The sequence below is a fragment of the Nanorana parkeri genome, unplaced genomic scaffold (assembly GCF_000935625.1).
Source record: "Nanorana parkeri isolate BGI_ZX_2015 unplaced genomic scaffold, ASM93562v1 scaffold777, whole genome shotgun sequence".
Lineage (NCBI taxonomy): Eukaryota > Metazoa > Chordata > Amphibia > Anura > Dicroglossidae > Nanorana > Nanorana parkeri.
The window spans coordinates 642,900-664,959 of NW_017307045.1; the positions used below are offsets into that span (position 1 = coordinate 642,900).

At 41.0% G+C, this 22,060-nt stretch overlaps 1 protein-coding gene across 2 annotated transcripts in view; it reads left to right on the top strand.

The window, feature by feature from the left end:
* LOC108793724 (complexin-2) overlaps positions 1 to 22,060 on the top strand; it is a 160,386-nt gene that overhangs the window by 1,235 nt on the left and 137,091 nt on the right. The gene's annotated exons all lie outside the window — the stretch shown is intronic.

The following is a 22,060-nucleotide window of genomic DNA, read 5'->3' on the forward strand; positions in this document are numbered from 1 at the left end:
CTATTAGCATTTCAATGCATATATCCCATCAATTGCAAAAATTCCCTGGTGGACTCTGATCAAAGTGGGGCCTTACCAATTTTTCATACAAAGACATATAAACAATCTAAATATTTTAAATCAGGAAGTGCCAGAGATAAGTGGATATACTAGTTAGCATAGTTGCCTTGCGGCTGAGACCCTGAGCTTGATTACTACCAGAAAGGACATCTGCGTGAAATTTGTATGTTTTTTCCCCAATTAATGTTGGTTTCCACCTGGTGTTCTGATATCTTCTTATAAGTTACACTAGTAGATTAATTACAGTATGACCAAATTAGGGCTAGGGTGCTCATGCATGTCCTTGTGTTACTATAGTAGGCTAAATAGATTGTGAGGTTGAGAGGACTGTCGTGAATGGTTCTTTGCACTCTGTAAGTGTAGTATAATATCTATACAGAAAATATAGATTATGCTACAAATAAATGTATACATTTTACATTTTATACAACTTTTAGGTACAGTTATTGTGTAAATGTTTATGTTGTGTAGCACTGACGCCCAAAGGAGCTGCTTGAAATGTTGGGCCCTTTTACCGTTTCCAGATCCGGCCTGTATCTGGACTCAGCAATACAGTGACACAACAACAGTGATATAACTTGCCTTTGATAATTGGACAACAATAAACGCAACAGTTCAATAACAGCGGAATTGTGCAACAATTTACAGTATAAGTACTGTGGTTTGCTACTTACCGATGGTGGAAGGCCTCTCAAACACACTTGGTGAGGGGAGAACAACACTGCAGATAGCATAAACAACAATTAAAGCAAACAACAAAATGAACTCTTATATACAGTATTTTATGTGTAGATGTCCCAAAGCAACCAAGGATATAAACTAGAATTCTTCCTTTGGAATTTCAGGGTTTAAATTGTTACCAATTATTTTCTCAAAAAGTTTGTATGACAACATCTATTGAGTCAGCATGGTAATAATCATACTCAGAAAAGCATCCATTGTCAAGCAGGTTGAACATGAGTTCAACTTGAAACAAGGCTGTTCACAGTTAAAAATTATGTTTATACAATACAACCTGTCATGCCCAACGATCGCAGATGACATATGACAGATTCCTGCCAGCTATTTCATGTACAGAAGCCAGTTGGGATCTGTCATTGTAATAACCATATTTAGTCAATGACGATACCCAGGATCCCTGGCCTGTTTGTGTACAAGTACAAGCTGGCTGGGATCTTTCATTCATTGGCGGTAGTGCTACCACCAGTAAATCACAGATCCTCTGATGTTTTGACAAACAATGGCCAGCAAGGATCTGTCATCAAGTGGTGGTAGTGCCCTCAGCTGCTGTTTGTAAAATGTTTAAAGCTACATGCCTTTTTCCAGTGCTGATCTGCTTGTTACCTGGGCCAACAATACACTGACATACCAATAGTATTCAGTATTTAGGCTGAAATAAGCCCCTTAGTTGAAGCACTGGTTAAGGAGATTTGTCAATGGCAAGGTTAAAAATCTATCAACCACTCTAATTAGAAAAAAAACAGTAAATACAGTCAATAACGTTTGATCCCCTTATTTACCTGTGAATGGCCCTGATATGATGCACTAGGCGAATGAGAGAGAAACAACCCTAATGTCAGCAATGACAACAATTACAGATGTAAATATCCATAGAACATAAAACGTAGTGGTTACCAATGTGGTCTGTCTACTCTACCCAGGCCCAATATAAACACTGGCAAGTGGAATTATGTATGTATAGTCTGCCAGCAGTAATGCCCTTTAACTTGGTATGGGAATGTGGGAGACCCTTACAAAGTATTCTAAGTAGCTGAAGCTAAAGAGATGAATAGGTCCCTTTTAAATAGAGTTTCTCTGGCAGCAGCAAGATCCCTGCAATAGTAGACAGGAATAACATACACACAGAAGTGGCCAAAACCTGCTCACCATTCAGATGCACGTCCAATATCCTCCTCATAGCAGTCTGTCTTCTGATTCTGTTTCTTGCAGTCTAAATGAAAGTACATGGAAATCAAGCCGATCCATCTCCTTTGTTGTGATGGAGGGGGGCGAGAGGTAGGCCACACTGTGTCTCCACCCAAATAACTACTGAAAGGGGTCAGCGGGTGGTACAAGGCATATGTACTCTCTCTCACTTTAGCCAGTGTCTGGTGTCCTCACTTGACACACAGCCCTGGTGTGTTGCACTCCATCTCTCCACACAGCTGGTACCCTGACCTGCTTTCCAAGACTCTCATTGCCTGGGGATACTCTTCTCTCCACACTCTTCCCTGGGTCTGGTGGGTGGGGCTTAACTTCCTGGCCACTAATGCAGCCAGTCAAGGTCCTCCTCTCTCTGCTCTTCTCTGTGGCCTAGCAGTTAATGGCCAGGGGAGAGAAAAAAGCTGTGGTTGTAAGAATGACTGGGTGTTCGGCTAGAGCTACACATTGCCCCCACTGAAGGTTTTTGGTTCCCAAAGAAGCACAATTTGTAGTTTACAAACTGAAACTGTAAACATATTTAGTAACCAAAATGATCTTGTAAATGTTCCTTACACAAGATAGGGGCAGAGGGAATACTGTGTCAGATATAAGGTTGGAGGTATCAGAAACTCAAGACTGTGGTACAATTTCTTTCTCACCTTCCAGAGTGGTTTTCAGCAGCAGATGAAGTAGCAACAGGGCAATTTGACTGCCACAGCCATCAGGCCCAGATTTGCCACAAGGCCACCGAGGCCCGGCCACGGGGAGGCAGAGCGCAGAGGGGCTGCAGCGGTGACCTTGTGGGGAAGTTGCGGGCACTGGTGTAAGGTGTTTTATCCTCCTGTTGGCGGGGAAGGGGGGGGGGGCCTTGCTGAGACCTAGTGACCAGAGCTCGTCCCATCAACGTAGATACCAAAGGCCAGATCCACTGGTAACTAGCTTTCTCTTCCGAACATATGCATGTAAGATAAATACCCTGCTACATCATGCGTTGTATTATTGAAGGCATGGACCACTGCTAGTATTTCCCTAATCCAGTGTTGTTCCTTTGCAGACGTGAGTCTCACCACTATGTTAAGATGGGTTAAGTTTAACCACTCAGGTTTTGGATCTTCTTGAGGTTGGTAAGGAATAGTTCCTGAATTTGTTACCCCCTGCATGCCTAATAGCCCTTTAATTAGTTTGCTCTACAAGACTCTGCTCTAGTCTGAGTGAATCTCCTGCAGAAGTCCATAATAGGAAAGAGCTTTTCTACTACAACTTTGGATATGGTAGAAGCTCTATGATCTTTCATTGGGAAAGCTTGTGCATATTGGGTAAAGTGATCAGTCACTACCAGTATATTACTTTATACGCTTGTATGGGGCTTCAAGCACAGGAAATCAATGCACACCTACTCAATTGGATCTTGGCTCTGTTGGTGGTTCATTGGGGTGGCCCTGGTGGGTAATGCCTTCTACTGTATACACTGTAAACACAGTGTTAGTAGCTCTCCACCTCTGCTCTCTTGAAAGACCAGTAGAACCAACCTCTGACTAGGTTGAAATACCTCCCTGGTGCCAGATATTCATCATGTCATGCTGCTAGTACTTTACTCCTGTGTTTTTAAGAAAGGAACAGTTGCCAGTTTTCCTCCACATCATCATTAGGGGCTCTACTGTAAATCAATCCATTGTGACGTTGCTGCCAATTCCACTACTTATGAATTAACTTTGCTCCCTCTGAAGATTCAGTTAGCAGAAGCTTTGACCAGTAACATTCAAGAGCTTCCAAAGTTAGGAATCAGAGGGGATCTTCTGATTGATCGCTTCTTGCGTCTTTCCTATTAAGGGTGGTTGGGTCTCAATCTTCCACTAGGTGCAGGTTGCAATAGAGCTTAAGGACTTCTATAGCAGTAACTCCAATTGTGTCCTTTTGCTTCAAAGGCTCAATGCTTGACTCTCTTACACATAGCTTGGATTCCCTCCGGCATCAGTTAAGTCCATTCTACTACTGTAGCTTCAGCATTTTTTGGCCTTTGGGACAGGGCATCAATATCTCTGTTCCCAAATCCTGGTTGATACTACAAGAGAAATCTAGTCACAGCTGCCAACCAGCAATGCCCTCCAGCTTTTGACTGACAGTTGTGTGAATGTAAGTGAGTGAATTGTGGTCCGTCATGACTTTGAACTCTACCCCATACAAGCAGTCTTTCCTCTTGTGACTACCATTCACAGAGGCAACAGGTCTTAGATTATCCTCATGTTCTTTTTAGAAAAAAATAAGATAATTTTGAAATTGATGGCAGCAACATGTCTCAAAAAAGTTGGGACAGGCCAAGAAAAACCTGGCAAAGTAAGAGGAACTAACAAGGAAGAGATGGAAGAACATTTTACAACTAATTGGGTTAATTGGCAACAGGTCAGTAACATGATTGGGTATAAAAAGAGCATCTAAGAGAGTCAGAGTGTCTCAGAAGTAAAGATGGGTAGAGGTTCACCAATATGTGAAAAGCTGCATCTTAAAATTGCCAAACAATTATAGATTAATGTTCCTCTACGTAAAACTGCAAAGACTTGAAATATATCATCTACAGTACATAATATCATCAAAAGATTCCAAGCGCCTGGAGAAATCTCTGTGTGCAAGGGACAAGACCGAAAAGCAATATTAGATGCCTGTGATCCTCGGGTCCTCAGACGGCATTGCATTAACAACAGGCATGATTCTGTGGTCGACATCACTGCATGGGCTTGGCAATACTTCAAAAAATCACTATCTGTGAACAAAGTTCACCTGCCATCCACAAATGCCAGTTAAAGCTCTATCATGCAAAGAAGAAGCCATATCTGAGCATGATCCAGGAACGCCATCATCTTCTCTGGGCAAAAACTCATTAAAAATGGTCTGATGCAAAGTGGAAAACTGTTCTGTGGACAGACAAATCAAAATTTGGCATTCTTTTTGGCAACTATGGGTTCAGTGTCCTCCAGATAAAGAAGAGAGGGATCTTCCGGCTTGTTATCAGTGCTCACTTCAAAAGCCTGCATCTCTGGTGGTATGGGTGTGCATTAGTGTGTATGGAATGGGAAGCTTGCACATCAGGAAAGGCATTATCAATGCTGAAAGATATATCCAGGTTTTAGAGCAGCATATGCTCTCATCCAGATGATGTCTTTTACAGGAAAGAACTTGCAGTTTAGCAGGACAATGCTAAACTGCATACTGCATCTGTGACAACAGCATAGCTTCATATTAGAAGAGTCTAGGTGCTTTACTGGCCTGTCTGCAGTCCAGACCTTTCACCAACTGTAAATATTTGGCACATCTTGAAACTTAAAATATGACAAAGAAGACCCAGGACTGTTGAGCAGTTAGAATCCTACATCAGGCAAGGATGGGACAACATTCTTCTCCCAAAACTCCAGCAACTAGTCTCCTCAGTTCCCAGACATTTACAGAGGGTTGATAAAAGAAGAGGGGATGCTACACTGCCAATTAACCCAATTAGTTGCTAAATGTTCCCCCAGCTCTTCCTTGTTAGTACCTCTTACTTTGCCAGGTTTTTGAAATGGGGTTGTACTATGTGCCAAGAAAAATATATGCACTGTGGCATAATAGTTTATTTGACATGCAATGCACCAAAATAAGATGTCACGTGGGACAAATCACATTCCTCGACAACCGCCAGCCGTAGATTATCTGGCTTGTAGGATGAATACAGATAAAAGTATGTCCTTACTAGTAAATCTATGTAGTGTTGGAGCTCTTAGACATCAGGGAATTTCTAGGACTAGTGATTAGAAGGTTGGCAGGAAGTTAAGTCCTGCTGGAAAAAAAGTGTTTCCTCTTGCCTCAAATAATGTTGAGGATAAGTTAATCTTCAGTGCCTGCAGCTATTTAGGTCAGCAAAAGATGAGCAAGGGCTTGTTTTAAATTTGATTTACTGGTTGTTGAGACTATGGGGGTTATTCACGTAGGAGCCGAAAGATGCAGGGGGGTCCTAGGTGACATTAGGGGTCTTGAAGACCCCTGATGTCTCTATAAAGCGGACCTGTCACATCTCTTTGCTATCACATAGAGGATTTCTTAGCCCCCTATGTGATAACAATAAAGTTAAGCGAAAAACAAAAGGAAAAAACATTAAAGTTGCAAAAAAATAATAATTTAAAGTCACATAAGAAAAAGAATAAACAATAACACAATTTTTTTGTTAAATCCTTACTTATACATACACACGTTCAAACATGCGTCAGGTGCACATACGCGCAAAAACGACAATTGCGCCCATTACACCGCACATGTTACATATCATCGTGAACGTTGCAGTAAGAGCAATAATTCTAAGGCCATTAATCACTGATAACACTAAACTGATGAGCGGTAAAAGCTTTTAAAGCGTCACCTATGGTCAATTTTGGGCCTGCCTGGCCAGGAAGGGGTGTAAATACCTGGTCAGCAAGTGGTTAAGGTTCTATTTTAAGCAGTTAAACAAGAAATTAAAATCTATAAACATGCAGGCACACAGAAACGTTTTTAAAACAAGTTATACAAACTTATCTGGTCGCAAAGATCTGTATCATCGAGGATGATACAGTAAGCATGGTCTAAAGGACACAGCTACACTGACCTCCTCCACACTGAATATATTGCAAAGGTTAAGAGTGGAGGTTTGCCACAAATAACCCACAATCACCCATTGATAAACATACACCATCAGATGTAGATGCTAGTGGCAAAATGCAATATCAGTAATTTTCAACAAAGTCAGTGGAGAAGAGAGTGATGTGAGTGATTAATGTTGTGAAATTTTCTGACATGTGGCTTGTGCAATTAAAGCTGAACTTCAGGAAAAGTGCTAGTTACACAGTTAAAATACATATTAGGGAGCTATTTGACCTGCCAAAGGATTTACAATTCTATCCATTCAATCTTGAGATCTACACACTCATGTGACAGAGCACAGTGAGAAAGCTTTGTCCATTACAGTGAAAGAATACAGTGCTGACACTGCCTTTCCCCAGCCCATGTTTGGACAGTGAAAGAGCAGCAGGAACCTGATGAGGTCATCTGCAAAGTCATTAGTGGCAGTGACACACCTTACAGGATTGCCCCTGATTTTGAGCAGGATGCTGTGAGTAGGTGGATTGCACCATCAAGCTTAAAGTAGTATATTAACTGCTTCCCATCCAGCGGCCGTACATAAGCAGCCGGACTGGAGCCTTCTAGAAGCCGGTGGGCATTTTAAAACCTCCTTCCCTGCCCCCACTCATGCGTGCTGTCTAACACGCGCACGAGCGGGAAAACTGCTCAAATTTTAAACAGCCAGCGATGGCTGTTTAAATACAAGTGTTCCAGCGGCTGTAGAGCAATGACTTTAGGGCCATCAATCACTGTTACTACCACACTGTTGAACAGTAAAAGCTTTTAAAACGTCGCCTATGGCCAATTTTGGTATGGTCGTTTTTTGCTATTTCGCGGGGCGCACAATTTTAAAGCTTGACATGTGTTGTGTCTATTTGCCTGACGTGACCCCGTCTTTTATATTTTACCCAAGAAATTGGGTAATAATAAGTATTTCATAATATAATGTAAGGAAAACAGGTTTTTCTAAAAAAAAAATCGGTACTTTTTTGTTATATAGTAAAAAATTATAAACCCAGTGGTGATTAAACACCACCAAAAGAAAGCTCTATCTGTCCCCAAAAAATTATATAAAATTAATTTCAGTACTGTGTTGCATGACTAAATAAATGTCAGTCAAATTACCTCAATGCTGAATACTGAAAACCGGACTGGACAGGAAGGGGGTTTAACACCCTGGTCTTCAAGTGGTTAATTTACACCAGCATAACTTACATCCACAACTAAGCCCCTAACGGTGAAATGAGTCAGAGGTGGGCGGTTTGGAGGCGAGATAGCATCATGCATGTTCTTGCATAAAGATTTGTCCGTGGTATTAGCAACAGTGTGCAATATTTCTTTGGGAGCATATGGAACACACAGTGCGCCCAGACTGCAGTGATAATCTCCTATTTGTTAGCATACTTTATGCATTGAAGGGTTGTAGCTTTATTCACATAAATAAGCATTGTAGACTGACATTTCAGAATCACACCAGCATTGTCATTACTTTGTCTTGACACTGCGTGGTCTCGAACTGTAAAGCTGACCATACACCTATAGATTATCGGGGGATTTAATATGGTCAGATGGAAAAAGTGCAACAGATTCCTCCATCTATGCTAAGCTGTGTGGACGTAGGAATCTCCCACTGGGCCTAGCTTCAGTATCTTGCAAGTCAGCCCCCACTGGCTCTCAAAATACCTAAACAATCTGATTGGATGCAGGCATTGTTCAGGTATTTTGGGAGCCAGCAAGGCCAACTAGCAAGATACTGAGGCTTGGCCCAGCGGGAGATTCCTCCATCCACACAGTTTAGCGTAGATGGAGGAATCTGTTGCACTTTTTCCATCTGACCATAGAAAATCTACAGATAATCTATAGGTGTATGGCCAGCTTTAGCCTGTTATGCCTTTTCCTGCATGTGAAAAACGCTACATTGCTTCAGCACATATTGGCACTGATGAAGATTTACATACCGCTCAGGTCATCTTTTTTCTCACTGTGCTCATTCCTCCTGTCAGCGTGTTCCTTGTCATATGATTATCCCCTGGTGCTGCCCATTCCTAAAATCCCATTCCCAAAAATATACAGTTATTATTGTGTTAATGAACACATAACTGCATTAATTTGTGTGTTTTATGTTTGCCTGAAGTTGGGATTTAAAAATCATGCTAAAATCACCCATACACTTGTGCCTAAAATAGCTGCTTGGTGCAGAGGCAGCACTGTCATGTCCCACAAGGCTGTATAAATATGACAGCTATGAAAACTGTGCTTTCCAAAAGCAAGGATTTCACTGACCATGAGCCCACCAGACTCCAAGATTGTGTCCAGGTTAACTTGGTTGATTGAGGATGAAGGAGTTTATACAGTCATTTTATGATGTCTGGAATTGTTTTCTAATGATATGTTCTATGGTGTTGTTGGTTGGGATGTATACCATGTTTTTGTTATCACATTTTTCATGACATTTCCCATTGTATTGATTCAATGTGATGTTATGTAGGGGTTTCATTTTAACTTTCACAATACTGGTATAAGTGCATATAGGCCTAATTAAAAAGTCACTTTTTTGAATTATAAATACCCTTTATGGATGACGGCTTATATATATATGTATTTACATTTAGTTTGTTTAGTATTTACCCATATATTTAATTTGTATCTACTCGATTCATTGGGGATGATATGGACATATTTTAATAGTTTGTTCTATGGGTGATACATTTCCCACTATCAGGAATGGGTTAATATTATACCTATCCCCATTAGTACATTAGAAGGGAATGTGTTTTTATCTATTTCATCTTTCTTATTTATTTATAACTTTTTTCTTGGTGGTTGAATAGATTGTATATGGAACCCCGTTTTTTCCTCCTTGATCGTACTGGTGGAACACTCGTTTGTGTTCTATTATGTTAATCATGAGTTCTGGGATACATTTCCTGTAACTATATATATATCAAATTTACCTCCATTGACTAGCTAGAAAAGAATATATGTGTCTGTATCCATTTCCTCCTTTAAAGTGGTTATTGCGGGTAGATGCTGGTGTTTAGGTTATATGGGTTATGTGGGGTGATAGTGGAGTATTTGCCATCCTTTGACAACGTCGTAATGACAAAATGCGTTGGGGTGGATCTTTTTAACGTCACACTCTCAGTCTAAGGAGACGGACTCTTATGCGGCTGTTATTATTTTAAATGTAAGTTTTTTACTTTTTTGTTCAAATACATTTTTTATATACTGGACCATGAGGATTGTGCTCTGCTTTATTATGGTTACCTATTGGAGATGAATGCGAGGAGGAAAAAACGGGATCTAAGGACGGAGGACGCTGACAGTCACTCCGACTTATTAAAACGAGTGCTGGCTGAAAGTCACTCCGACTAATTAAAGCGTGTGCTGGCTGTCGGTATACAGTCAGTTCTTGCGGTGAGTGCACCCCCATTAGGGGAACCTCTTCTGTGGGACACGTTGAGGAGCACAGACTTTTTGGAACACATCTGATTGATTTCACATGGAGTTGTGGGATTTGCACTGATTTGGAAAGAAGTTTTTTTTTTCCTTTTTTTCACCTTTTTCTTTTTCTTTACTTTATTGGACTGGTTGTTGGACTATATTTATATTGTATTTATCTGTTAAAATTATGTTTATATTGTGATGTGATTTATTAATATTATCAGTCCCATACATTTGTGCACATCTATTTTTGCACATTGTATATACACTGAGTGGCCAGATTATTATGACCACCCCATCAGTACTTTGTTGGGCCATGAGATGACTCCACGAGATGACTTCGTTGGGCCGCCTCGTGACTCCACGAGATGTTGAAAGGTGATGCGAGGAATCTGACACTGCACTGTTGCCCTTCTGTTGTCTTGTACCAGTCTTGCCACTCTCCGTTCTGCCCTAACATTGACTAGTCGCTGACGGCCACAATTTGCACTTTCAGACCAAGAATTTCGCCTGACAGTCCAGTCTTTAAACACTTTAACAACAGCTGCTCTTGAACATTTAACGAATTCTGCTGTTTTGCTGATACTCACTCCATGGCTCCGAGCGCCAACAATTATCCCACGTTCAAAGGCTGTTAAATTGCATTGTTTACCCGTATCTTCAGAAACAAATCACTTCTACTGTCATGGTAAACAACCTGCTTCCCTATTTATAATGGTCTGGCCCTCTAGCAACTTCAGCGCAAAATTATAGCTAATTATAGCTAATTTGCCTACAAAAGTCAGGTGGTCATAATAAACTGGCCACTCAGTGTATTTTAGCACAGTTATATAACACTTTGTTGTATTTATACTGAGGCACTTCCTTTGCACTTTGAGTGTCTTTATTCCACAGAAAGGTTCTGAGCGCTGTACAATTATACTTTTTTTTTTAACTTAAATGACCATGACACATTCTGTAGGCTAAAAGAAAATTTTGAAATATAATTGTTCCTAAAAATACAACATTTTACAGGCTAGATTGGTACTAAAGTAACGGTATAGCTAATGCATTTTGATTCAATGCATGTGAAAAGGAAAAGTTTCTGCATACTTAAACAGCTTTCCTCCATATAGTATCTAGTAATGAGCTGTTGAAAAATAGCAACTGTCTGCATAGTTCAAGTAAATACTCAAAATGCAAGACTTTAGAATTGGAGGCAACATCTGCTCTTTTATCTTTGTTTTTATTTACTTTTTCTGTATTTTCCCCTTTCCAAGTTTTCATTTCCTCAAAGTTAACAGCATCCTAGAGCACTGTGTAAGCCGGCAATTAACGGAATGCGGAGGCCAGGCTATGGTTCCCTGTGCAATACACACGCGGAATGGCTTATTAGCACGAATATCAATGTAAAATGTGGGATCTCGAGCAAAACACAAAGAAGGATTTTTGGTATGACTTAACACTTCCAGACCAAGAGTCTGCTAACGTACAATTATTCAGAGTGATTATCTTGATATTAATGCCCAGGGGAAATTCCATTCGGCTGTGTTTTCATGTGTATACTTCCATAATTAACTCTCTTGGCATCTCATTTATAACGACATGCATTTTCCATTTCACAAGTCTAGTATAATTGTTTATTGCTGGTGTCACCAAAAGAGGTAGCCAGAAGCCAATCACTTCTTGCGTATTTTACTTGCATACTGGCTGAGGAACAGTTCCAGGCTGATTTTAAGGGAAGGTATAGTGTATTTGCATTAAGCACATTGTTTGTTTTATTCTTGCAGTGGTTTATCTTAGAGGGTACTTTAAAAAACATGTTAGGTATTATAAACTATATTATATCTGAGGGGCCCAAGACACTTTGCAAATGTAACCTGTTACTTTTGTTTCAATATGCGTTCAGAACTGTCATCACAGGTACTGGCCACTGTAAACATTGCATAGTTTGCATTAACTGAGAATAAGGGAAATCATATCTGCATACTTGTTTACTTGTGAGTTTAATAAATGGATTCGATTTTACTTAAAGAAGAACTATGAGGTGAATGATTTACACTCCCGGGAGGAGGTTAGTATATGTATTCCCGTGACCCTAAAGAGAACTATGGAATAAAAAGGTCACCTAATAGTTCTATTTTAAGTGTGATGCAAGGTGATGTAGAGTGAAGTGAATCTACATTCACTTCAAATATCCAATCATGAAGGAGACACTCCCTTTTTTATTAAATTATCTAGTACCTGATTGATAGTTTGGAGAACACAAGTTTTATTTATTCCACTTCATACCATATCATGCTTTAGTAAATCAGGCCCTACATGTTCAGTGTCTGGAGCCATAGTTGATCATTTATTTACTGCACTTCACTCATATACTCACTGGAGATCACACACCGCCGAAACTAGCAACAATGAATAAACAGTATGACATTAAGAAATGTAAATATTATAAATATGAACCTTGTTTGGTGCATTGTGCCCTGTATTTAGTGTTATCCACCGCTAATATATAAATATTAATTGCAGTACTGATGCTATAGTTACCATGCTTTAAGACAAGAAATTTAAATCACATACTGTAGGCATGCTTTTACTTGCTGATAAATCTAATATATAGCCATATTTAAATAATTTCACTTATATGTGAATGTGCCTAATATAGTAATATCCAATAAACTTCATGTGTGGTGCTGTTTAAAAACTACATGTAACAAAACTGGATATTAAAAGCTGAACTCCAGGCAGGTATAAAAGTGAACACATCTCTGTATTCATTAATATATCGTTAAATATATTTTTAATACAAGCAGTTTAAATTACCTGAATATGACTTGACACAGATATGCGGCTGTAGAGGTCCTATGTTGTAAACCTACCTGCCATAATAAAATCTGCCTCCTTCTCCCCAGAACTTCAGTATACCTGACGGTGGAAGTCCAGCTGCAGATGAACTTGCAGACCCACCCTGGCTGTAGTGCTAAAGTTCTCATAGACCTCACTGCTGTGGTCACATATCTGCCCCCCTCTCCTCCTGGCCAACCATAGAGAAAACAGGCCAACATCCATTTTGGGATTGGTCAGGAGGAGATGGGGGGTGGAGATGTGACCACAATGCTGAGGTCTATGAGACCTACAATGCTACAGCCGGAGCAAACACTAAAGTTCAGCAGGAGCTAGACTTCTACCTGCAGGTATAATGGTGATTTGGGGGAGAAGATCTAATTATGGCAAGTCAGTTTACAGCAAAGGGACCCTACAACTTAATGAACTGCAGTGCCTGTATTGTGGTCAAAGGTATGCTTTAAAGGAGTAAAGGAGTAAAGTCACAGCATATACTATCTTGTCATAGCCGCAGCATTGTAATAGGAATCCATACTATAGTTGTTTTTGATAATGCAATCAAAACTTACATGAAAACATCCCTTTGATGTAGTGAGTGCTGCCTTCTGTGTGCCCATCACTTTCAACAACTTCCTGGATTCCCAGTGTGCTTTGCATCTCTTTTCCTGCTGCATGAAGCGATGCAATCTTTATTTCTCAAAACTACATAGCCCTTAGTGCTTTGCTTCCATCAAGCAAGATAATGTTACTTTGTTCAGACGTTGAGTTGTAGTTCAGACAGCAGGCTCTGAGAGAGTTGTGACACAAGGAAGTGTATATTCACTGGACTGAGTGAAATTGCGTCAGTGCATTGAGGAAGTACAATCTATGCACGTATTCAATATGTAAGCTAACAAACTTCCAGATCGATATGGTCATTAGGAGTGAGATGGAACTTATGGAAATTCAATACATAGTAATACAAATTTAATTTTAGTTCCTGCTATGCGTTCGGGTGCGGTGCGATCAAAATAGTGCTTGCACCAATCACCTCCATGGCCACAGGTGTAAAAAATCAAGCACCTAGGCATGCAGACTGCTTCTACAAACATTTGTGAAAGAATGGGTCACTCTCAGGAGCTCAGTGAACTCAAGTGTGGCAGGTTGTCACCTGTGCAATAAGTCCATCCGTGAAATTTCCTTGCTACTAAATATTCCACGGTCAACTGTTAGAGGTATCGTAACAAAGTGGAAGCAACTGGGAAGAACAGCAACTCAGCCATGAAGTGGCAGGCCACGTAAAATGACAGAGTGGGGTCAGCGCATGCTGAAACGCACAGTGCGCAGATGTCGCCAACTGTCTGCAGAGTCAATAGCTACAGACCTCCAAACTTCGTTTGGCCTTCAGAATGGCACAACAACAGTGTGTAGAGAGCTTCATGGAATGGGTTTCCATGGCCGAGCAGCTGCATCCAAGCCTTACATCACCAAGTGCAATGCACAGCGTCGGATGCAGTGGTGTAAAGCACGCTGCCACTGGACTCTAGAGAAGTGGAGACGTGTTCTCTGGAGTGATGAATCATGCTTCTCTGTCTGGCAATCTGATGGACGTGTCTGGGTTTGATAGTTGCCAGGAGAGCGGTACTTGCCTGACTGCATTGTGCCAAGTGTAAAGTTTGGTGGAGGGGGGATTATGGTGTGGGGTTGTTTTTCAGGGGTTGGGCTTGGCCCCTTAGTTCCAGTGAAGGGAACTCTTGAGGCATCAGCATACAAAAACATTTTGGACAATTGCATGCTCCCACCTTTGTGGGAACAGTTTGGGGATGGCCCCTTCCTGTTCCAACATGACTGTGCACCAGTGCACCAAGCAAGGTACATAAAGACATGGATGAGAGAGATTGGGGGGGAGGAACCTGACTGGCCAGCACAGAGTCTTGACCTCAACCCTATAGAACACCTTTGGGATGAATTAAAGTGAAGACTGAGATCCAGGCCTTTGCGTCCAACATCAGTACCTGACCTCACAAATGTACTTCTGGAAGAATGGTCAAACATTCCTATGGACACACTCCTGAACCTTGTGGACGCCTTCCCAAAAGAGTTGAAGCTGTTCTAGCTGCAAAGGGCGGGCCAACTCAATATTGAACCCTAGTAAAGGCAGGTGTACCAATACTTTGGCAATATAGTGTATATATACACACACACTACACAGACATAAATATGTGTGTTTCTGTATGTTACTTAGCATCTTTACCTTAAGGTCAATGGGACATGACACCAGATTATTTTTTGCTTACCCAGGATAAATAGGAAAAGATCAGAAAAGTGCATTTAATGGGCTGAGCAGAGAAAGAATCCTTGCACTTAGAGAAATGGGTGAATCTAAAACAGTAGAGGTAAATCTCACTTGTAATATACTTTCAACGGCCGCTTATGGTTTTTTATTTATCATAATATCAACTAAATATGCTATTGGAAAAAGAACTTTCAGGAAAATGGTTACCAAAATCTGATAACATTGGATAATGTGATCATCAAACTCACATTTAAAGATGGTACAGATATTAAAGAAGGAATTTCTCTAACATTTCCAATCCACTGAGGAAAACCTAATCATTGGGGGTTATCCTGTTTCAAATGATTGACTCAAATTTAATACAGTTAACAGTTAATGTAATGTTTCTGGAAATGGACTAGTTTTAAAAGGCTCCTGTAATGTTTCTGTGGCATACTGTATCAGCAATTATGGACTAATTCAATAAAAGCAATACAAGGTGCAATGGCTGCATGCAAAGTAAAGTGACTTCACCACAAAGGCCATGACAGTAAAGATTAGGTTACCAGCCAATTATAATATCATGATTCTGAGCAATTTAAAGTATTCTTCCAGCCAAAACATTCGTTCTAACTTTATAGTGGTGATAGGTTAGAACCTCTGTCAGTTTATTTTATTGCTGCTTGTGTTTCTTTTGGAAAAATCTAACTTCACTATTTGCTACCTAAGGATCATCATCACCAAGAGCTAAAAGTGGTAGTGGGCAACATATTGCAGTGTCACCAGAACGGGCAGAATTACAGGCAATATCTTTCAATGGGGACACCGGTTATGGTGACAGCTGTCAAAGATGTGGTTTCCCTGAAAGTGGGGGAGGACAGAAAGCAATAAAAACCTGACAGAGGTTGCAACACTTCCCTACACTGAACCAAAACTAAATAAAGAATTAAAACTGGAGTTACACATTAACCACCTTTGATAATAACCTGTATAAGTATGCTACAAAGGAGGTGATTATCAGCAAAGTCTTAATTTACTCAGCAACACAGGATGAAAAAAGTAAAAGGATTAAGCCTAGCCTGAGATCTGATAGCTATGGAATGCATAATCAATGCACTTTGCATTTTTCAAATTTACATATGGTATCCATATATTTTGTAAAGGAGTAGTATTTATTCTTCTGATATATGCCTGTGTGGCCTAGCAGTAGAGACTTTTCCAGTGCAAGAAAAGCAATGCCTTCTGATTGGGCAACATCATGAGTGTGGAGGTTTAGAGCAGATATTATTTAGAGCTGTTCAACTAGGCAGTGATGAGGAAAACATGAGAACACATGCTGAGACCAGAAGAATGCTGCAAGGAAGTTGGGCAGTAATAGGTGTTTTGGGGTCCAAAGGAGGTTTTTTTTCCTTTTTGGATTGTTGTGACTGTCATTTTGCAATGTTCCTGCATCATCAAATGAGCAGGATGACTTTTCTCTCATATGAGACCTCCCTCCTACACAGTACTGGACCATCACCAATAGGTAAATCAGAGCCATGTGCAGGACTATCACTCCAGCACAGTGTTACTACTACTAAACTATAGGCCAGGACCCATATTAGGTTGTGCATGTGTTTGTGATGTGTCGCAACTTGACTGTGTGGCCTAGTTTGTCTAAGTGCGAAATCAGTGGACCATTAGCATCCTGATATATTATGAGTACAGAGAGCTTTGTGTGTGTTCTTTATATATATACTCATTTACATTACACTATATATATATATATATTGTACAGTAGACATGTGCACTGCCAAAAAATTTGTTTAGTTTTGTTTTAAATTCGGATTTGTGTTATTTCGTTTTTCGGGATTCGGGTGTGAAAGTCAATTCGGAATTCGGATTCAGACGAAATTCGGTAGCGGTAGTTTGAACGTTCGTTTCGTTTTCTGTTCTTATTCGTTTCGTTCGTTCGTTCGTTTGCAGCAAAGTTACATTTGAGGGGGGAAAAATATTTTTCTCCTTCTCTAATGTCACTTTGTTCCAACGAACGAAACGAATAAGATACGAATAAGAACAGAAAACGAAACGAACGTTCGAACTACCGCTACAGAATTTCGGAAATGGAAATTCGGATTCGTTTGTATTCGTTATGTCTGTAATTCGGAATTCGGATACAACCGAATGTCCGAATTTCCGAAAATTCGTCCGAATTTCGATTCGGAACGAAACGAATCGCACATGTCTATTGTACAGGACACCGGGGCTAGGTCCTGGAAGGACGCTATATTTCCCCTCTGTTTGGACTGAGGTCCCTTTAAAGGATGAGACGGGGTTAACTCACCTGCTGGAGGAAGAGTGTGTTTAAAAGACAGGAAGTGGTAGCTTGCAGGTGGGGAGTAGTGTGGAGGAGGTTGGACATCTGTGTACTGCTGTGAGCTCGAATGTCAGCAATCTTGCTGGAAATCTGTAGACTGGGAAAGTTACCCTTGAAGTCTGGGACTGTTTAAACTGTGATTGCAGCTCTGAAATCTTCATGCCGGTGAGACTGTTCTTTTGTGTTGTACTGAAGAGTTGCTCTCTGAGTTTGCCAGCTGGTCAGTGAAGAGATGAACTGTTTAGTTACTTTGCTGCTGTGAAGCTATTTTAGTTAATAAACTTTACTTTATTTGCAAAGCCTGTGTCCTGCGATTAAAAACCCTTCCTCTAGAGCAGCAGTTTCCCACCTGGGGGTATGTGCTGGGACTTTTAGGGCTACGGGGGGAAAACTAATGGCGGAAACTGTGACTTCACTGTGTCTCTCCCAGAAGACTCAATGGAGCGGAGAGGCAACACTGGGGAAGAGGAGTGAGCAGGGAGGAAGTGTGAGCTGTTCTTTTACAGCCTCCTGTCTGAGCACCTACAGCTCCTTTGAATCAGCAGGGAGGGCTAGATAAAGGAAGGACCAGATACAGGAAGGCTTGGCAGTTTAGCATACACGACACTCAGTAGGTCAGTGTGCAGCTTGGAGCTCAACTGCATCAGCACTATGACATGGCAGGTGGATGAGGATAAGGAAGCGGAGCATGGCTTGCAGGCTGAGAGGACAGTGGAGATTAGGAGCAGGAATCAGAGGTACAGATGGCAGCCAAGTAACAGCCCAGAGTAAGGCCTGGTTCACACCTAGCTGTTTTTGAGCAGTTGGAAAAGTGCTTTTAAATGCCCAACACAAGAAATCCCATGATTTTCAATGGCCCGTGTTCACACCTGAGCAGCAAAACGTCAAACGCCCAAAAAGGTGCATGAGCTTCTTTGGGCAGTTAACAGCCCGTTTTTGCTGCATAGACTTCAATGGAAACGCCTGAAAACGCCTGGCAGAAGCATGTTGCACATTGTTGTGCAAGTTTATGCGCGTTTGTCCATTGCCCACAATATTTCTTAAGCTGCCAATCAAAACGCAAATTTTCATGTACGCACGTACAAACGCGCTTCAACATGTGCACAACGCACCTAAACATGCAAATAACCACATGCTGAACACGCGCTTACAAATGCGCAAAAATGATGGCACCTAGGTGTGAACCCGGCCTAGCATGTGCACAGCATACATGTTTCATTCATAGTTTCATTCTAACTTTTTTCATTCTTACTTTTTTGTTTTTCATTTTTACTTTTGTTTTTCATTTTTACTTTTTTTTTTCATTTATTCCTTCATTTATGCATGCATTTTAATTTCAATTCAGGGAGGGACAGGGTCATTTGTGCTGGAGGTGGTATTGCCACGGGGTGGAGGGGTAGTCGCTTGGGAGGAACTCTGTGCTTTATCTACTTTTGCTTCTGCACTCCTTACTCCTGACCCCTGCACCCTGTACATTATGTACTCCTGACCCATGCACTATACACATTATTCCTGACCCCAGTACACGGTTTGTTACACGCTCCTGACCCCTGCACCCTATGCATTATTTACTCCTGGCCCCTGTACACTGTACTTTATGCACTCTTGGCCCAGAGTAAAGTAGACTCAGGTTTTATTTAACCATACCCCTTTACTCCTTAAATCCCAATTTTAGCATAATTTGGACAACCCCACTATTCAGCACAAAACTCTGCATGCACCACTATTAGCCCCATCCGCTACTCTACCCTCTCTCTCCCATCCCCAACGAGGGGTAAAAGTTATGAAAATGGGCTGCCAAGGAGTAGGCAAGTAAAAAAGCTTTGGGAACCATTGCTCTAAAGTACTATTTAGAAAAACAGTGTAAGTCATTCCTCCCTTTCTTATAGCAGAGAGAAAAGCACTCATAGCCTATACAGTATGTGTTCCTCATAGTCAAAGTCGGTCTTTCATTTGTTGGAGCAGAGAGAAAAGCAGTCATAGCCTATATGTGTTCCCCATAGTCAGAGTCGGTCCTTCATTTGCTGAAGCAGAGAGAAAAGCAGTCATAGCCTATATTTGTTTGCCCCACAGTCAGACTGTAGTGTTTGACATTGACATTAAAGCAGCATTGTCTGTCACTTGTTATACTTGTGCACCAGCAAGCTGTATGAGTGGTGATGACCTGCCTGCGGGTTACGCAGCTTTTGTTGCCATTTCTGTTACAAGTCATAGTACAATATAGAGATCTAAAGTCAAGTCACTGTTTGTGAGTTGTTCGTGGGAAAACTCCTCATGGGCAGGGGCTGAAGGCTAGTGCCGATTGTCTAGGGCTGAAGGCTAGTGCCGATTGTCTAAGAGAATCCTGCTATTACAATTGTACAAGGTAGAATTAAATATGTACCTTTTTTAACCACTTAAAGTCCGTGGTGTTTAAACCCCCTTCCCATCCAGGCCATTTTTCATTATTCAGCGCTGCGGTACTTTGACTGGCATTTATTCCGTCATGCAACGCTGTACTGAAATAAACTTTATACCATTTTTTGGGGACAGCTAGAGCTTTACTTTGGTGGTATTTAGTCCCCACTGGGGTTTTTATTTTTTACTATATTAAGGAAAAATTACCGAAATTGTTTAAAAAGAAAACTGTTTCCCCTATATTAAATGATAAAACATGTATTATTACCCAATTTTTTGGTAAAATATAAAAGACGGGGTCACGTCAGGTAAAAAGACACCAAACATGTCAAGCCTTAAAATTGCGTGCGCGAAACCTCAAGAAACTGTAATACCCAAAATTGGCCATAGGCCGCGCTTTAAAATCTTTTACCGCTCATCAGTTTAGTGTCATCAGTGATTGATGGCCCTAAAATTATTGCTCTCACTGCGACGTTCGCGGCGATATGTAACGTGTGTAGCGCAATTGTCGTTTTCGCGCGCTGGTGGACCGGACGCGTATTTACGTTTATATGTGCGGAAACGTGGGGGTGGGGAACTTATGGGGTGGGGCTATAGAGCCGCCGATCGTGTATAGGTGAAACAGCCGGTAACGGCTCTTTACATTGGATGGGTTTTGTCTGCCTGTGCGCGCGCACTAGGGGCGCGCGCGAGCAGAAAATAAAATGCAACTGCAAATGCGACTGTTGCAAAAAAACGGACGGACGGCAACTGGTTAATCTTAGCAACTAGGTTGTTAGACTTTCAACCTCAAAGTTGGTTTCCTTTAAGATATATTTTAAAATATAATCCTGGCAAAATATTTTTTTTTATGATTATGGTTAAAACCTCAAGATTCTATTGATGTAATGTTTTACACTGGAGAGGTTTTCCTCATTTCCTGTTCCAGTGACAGTGGTTCAGTGTTTCAGAAAGTGCGATAAAATGTTCTAACAGGGCCACAGACAGCAATAAAAACTTCTATACTTTAGAATAGTGGGAAAACATTTTAACCTCTGGCAGGTTTTTATGAAGTTGGAGAAGTGGAATATCTCTCTAGTGGGGGATCCAGACAACAGTAAAAGCTGCCCGAAGTTCTAAACTTTTCCCACTAAGGCCAGAAGAAAGAAAAAAAAATGGCTGGCGTTTCACTTTTATACTCAAATCAACAACTTCCTAGAGATGTGAAACGAGATAGGATAAGTGAGATAACTAAAACTGTATATAGCTGGTTATTATCTTTCATTAATTATAGTGACAACTTCAAGTGTTGGAATAAACTATGCAAAATTAAGCTGTAGATAGTAAAGAAAATTATTTAAACTTTATGTAAAGGTGATTTATTTATATTAATTGCGACTCAACTCAAAGTTTCACAGTTTTTATTTTAGAAAGAGGGGCTGGGCGAGGCTCAGTTTCACATTGAGACTTTATTACTGTCTGGGAGATATCCGCTGTGTGGTATAACTGCGAAAGACAGAGGTTGGCTAGCCTAAAAACATACAGTTTGTGGACACCTGACCATCACACTTACATGAGCCTGTTGAACATCCCAAAACCATGGGCTTTAATACAGAATTCCTTCCCTTTTAAGGCTATGAAAGCTGACATTTATTTGAGAAGGCTTTCCACAAAACTTGTGTCTCTGTAGAATTTTTTTGTGCCTGTTAAGCTAAAAGAGCATTTGCAAAGTTTCATACTGATGTTGGACAAGAAAACTTGTGTCACAGTTCAGCTGCAGACTTGCAGCGGTACTGTTACTTGTAGTTCTTCAAGTATATACATACCTCTTACCCCTGGTTCTGCAGGCATGTAGGGCTGTGCTGGAGTTTGTAGTCCTCCAGACATGTGCTCTGAACCTGACTCACTCTTGCACCTGTCTGCAAGCTTTAGGCGTCAGCCGACCTCTCCTGCGGTTTCTTATGCAGCTTCTTGGCCAATCAGTGCAGTCTGCTTGTAGCCAATCCTGTGGATCCTCCCTCTTCCTGTCTCTATTTATACTCAGGGCATCGAATGGCACGCTGCCCGAGCAACGCTTTCCCAAGCTAGCTGCTGAGTCCCCCATTTGTGATTTACCCTGAATTCTTGGAAGTTTTCCTGTGTACCGAACCTTTGGCTTGTTCTTGGAAATCCCTGTCTACAGGCTGCCCTGTGCTTCACTT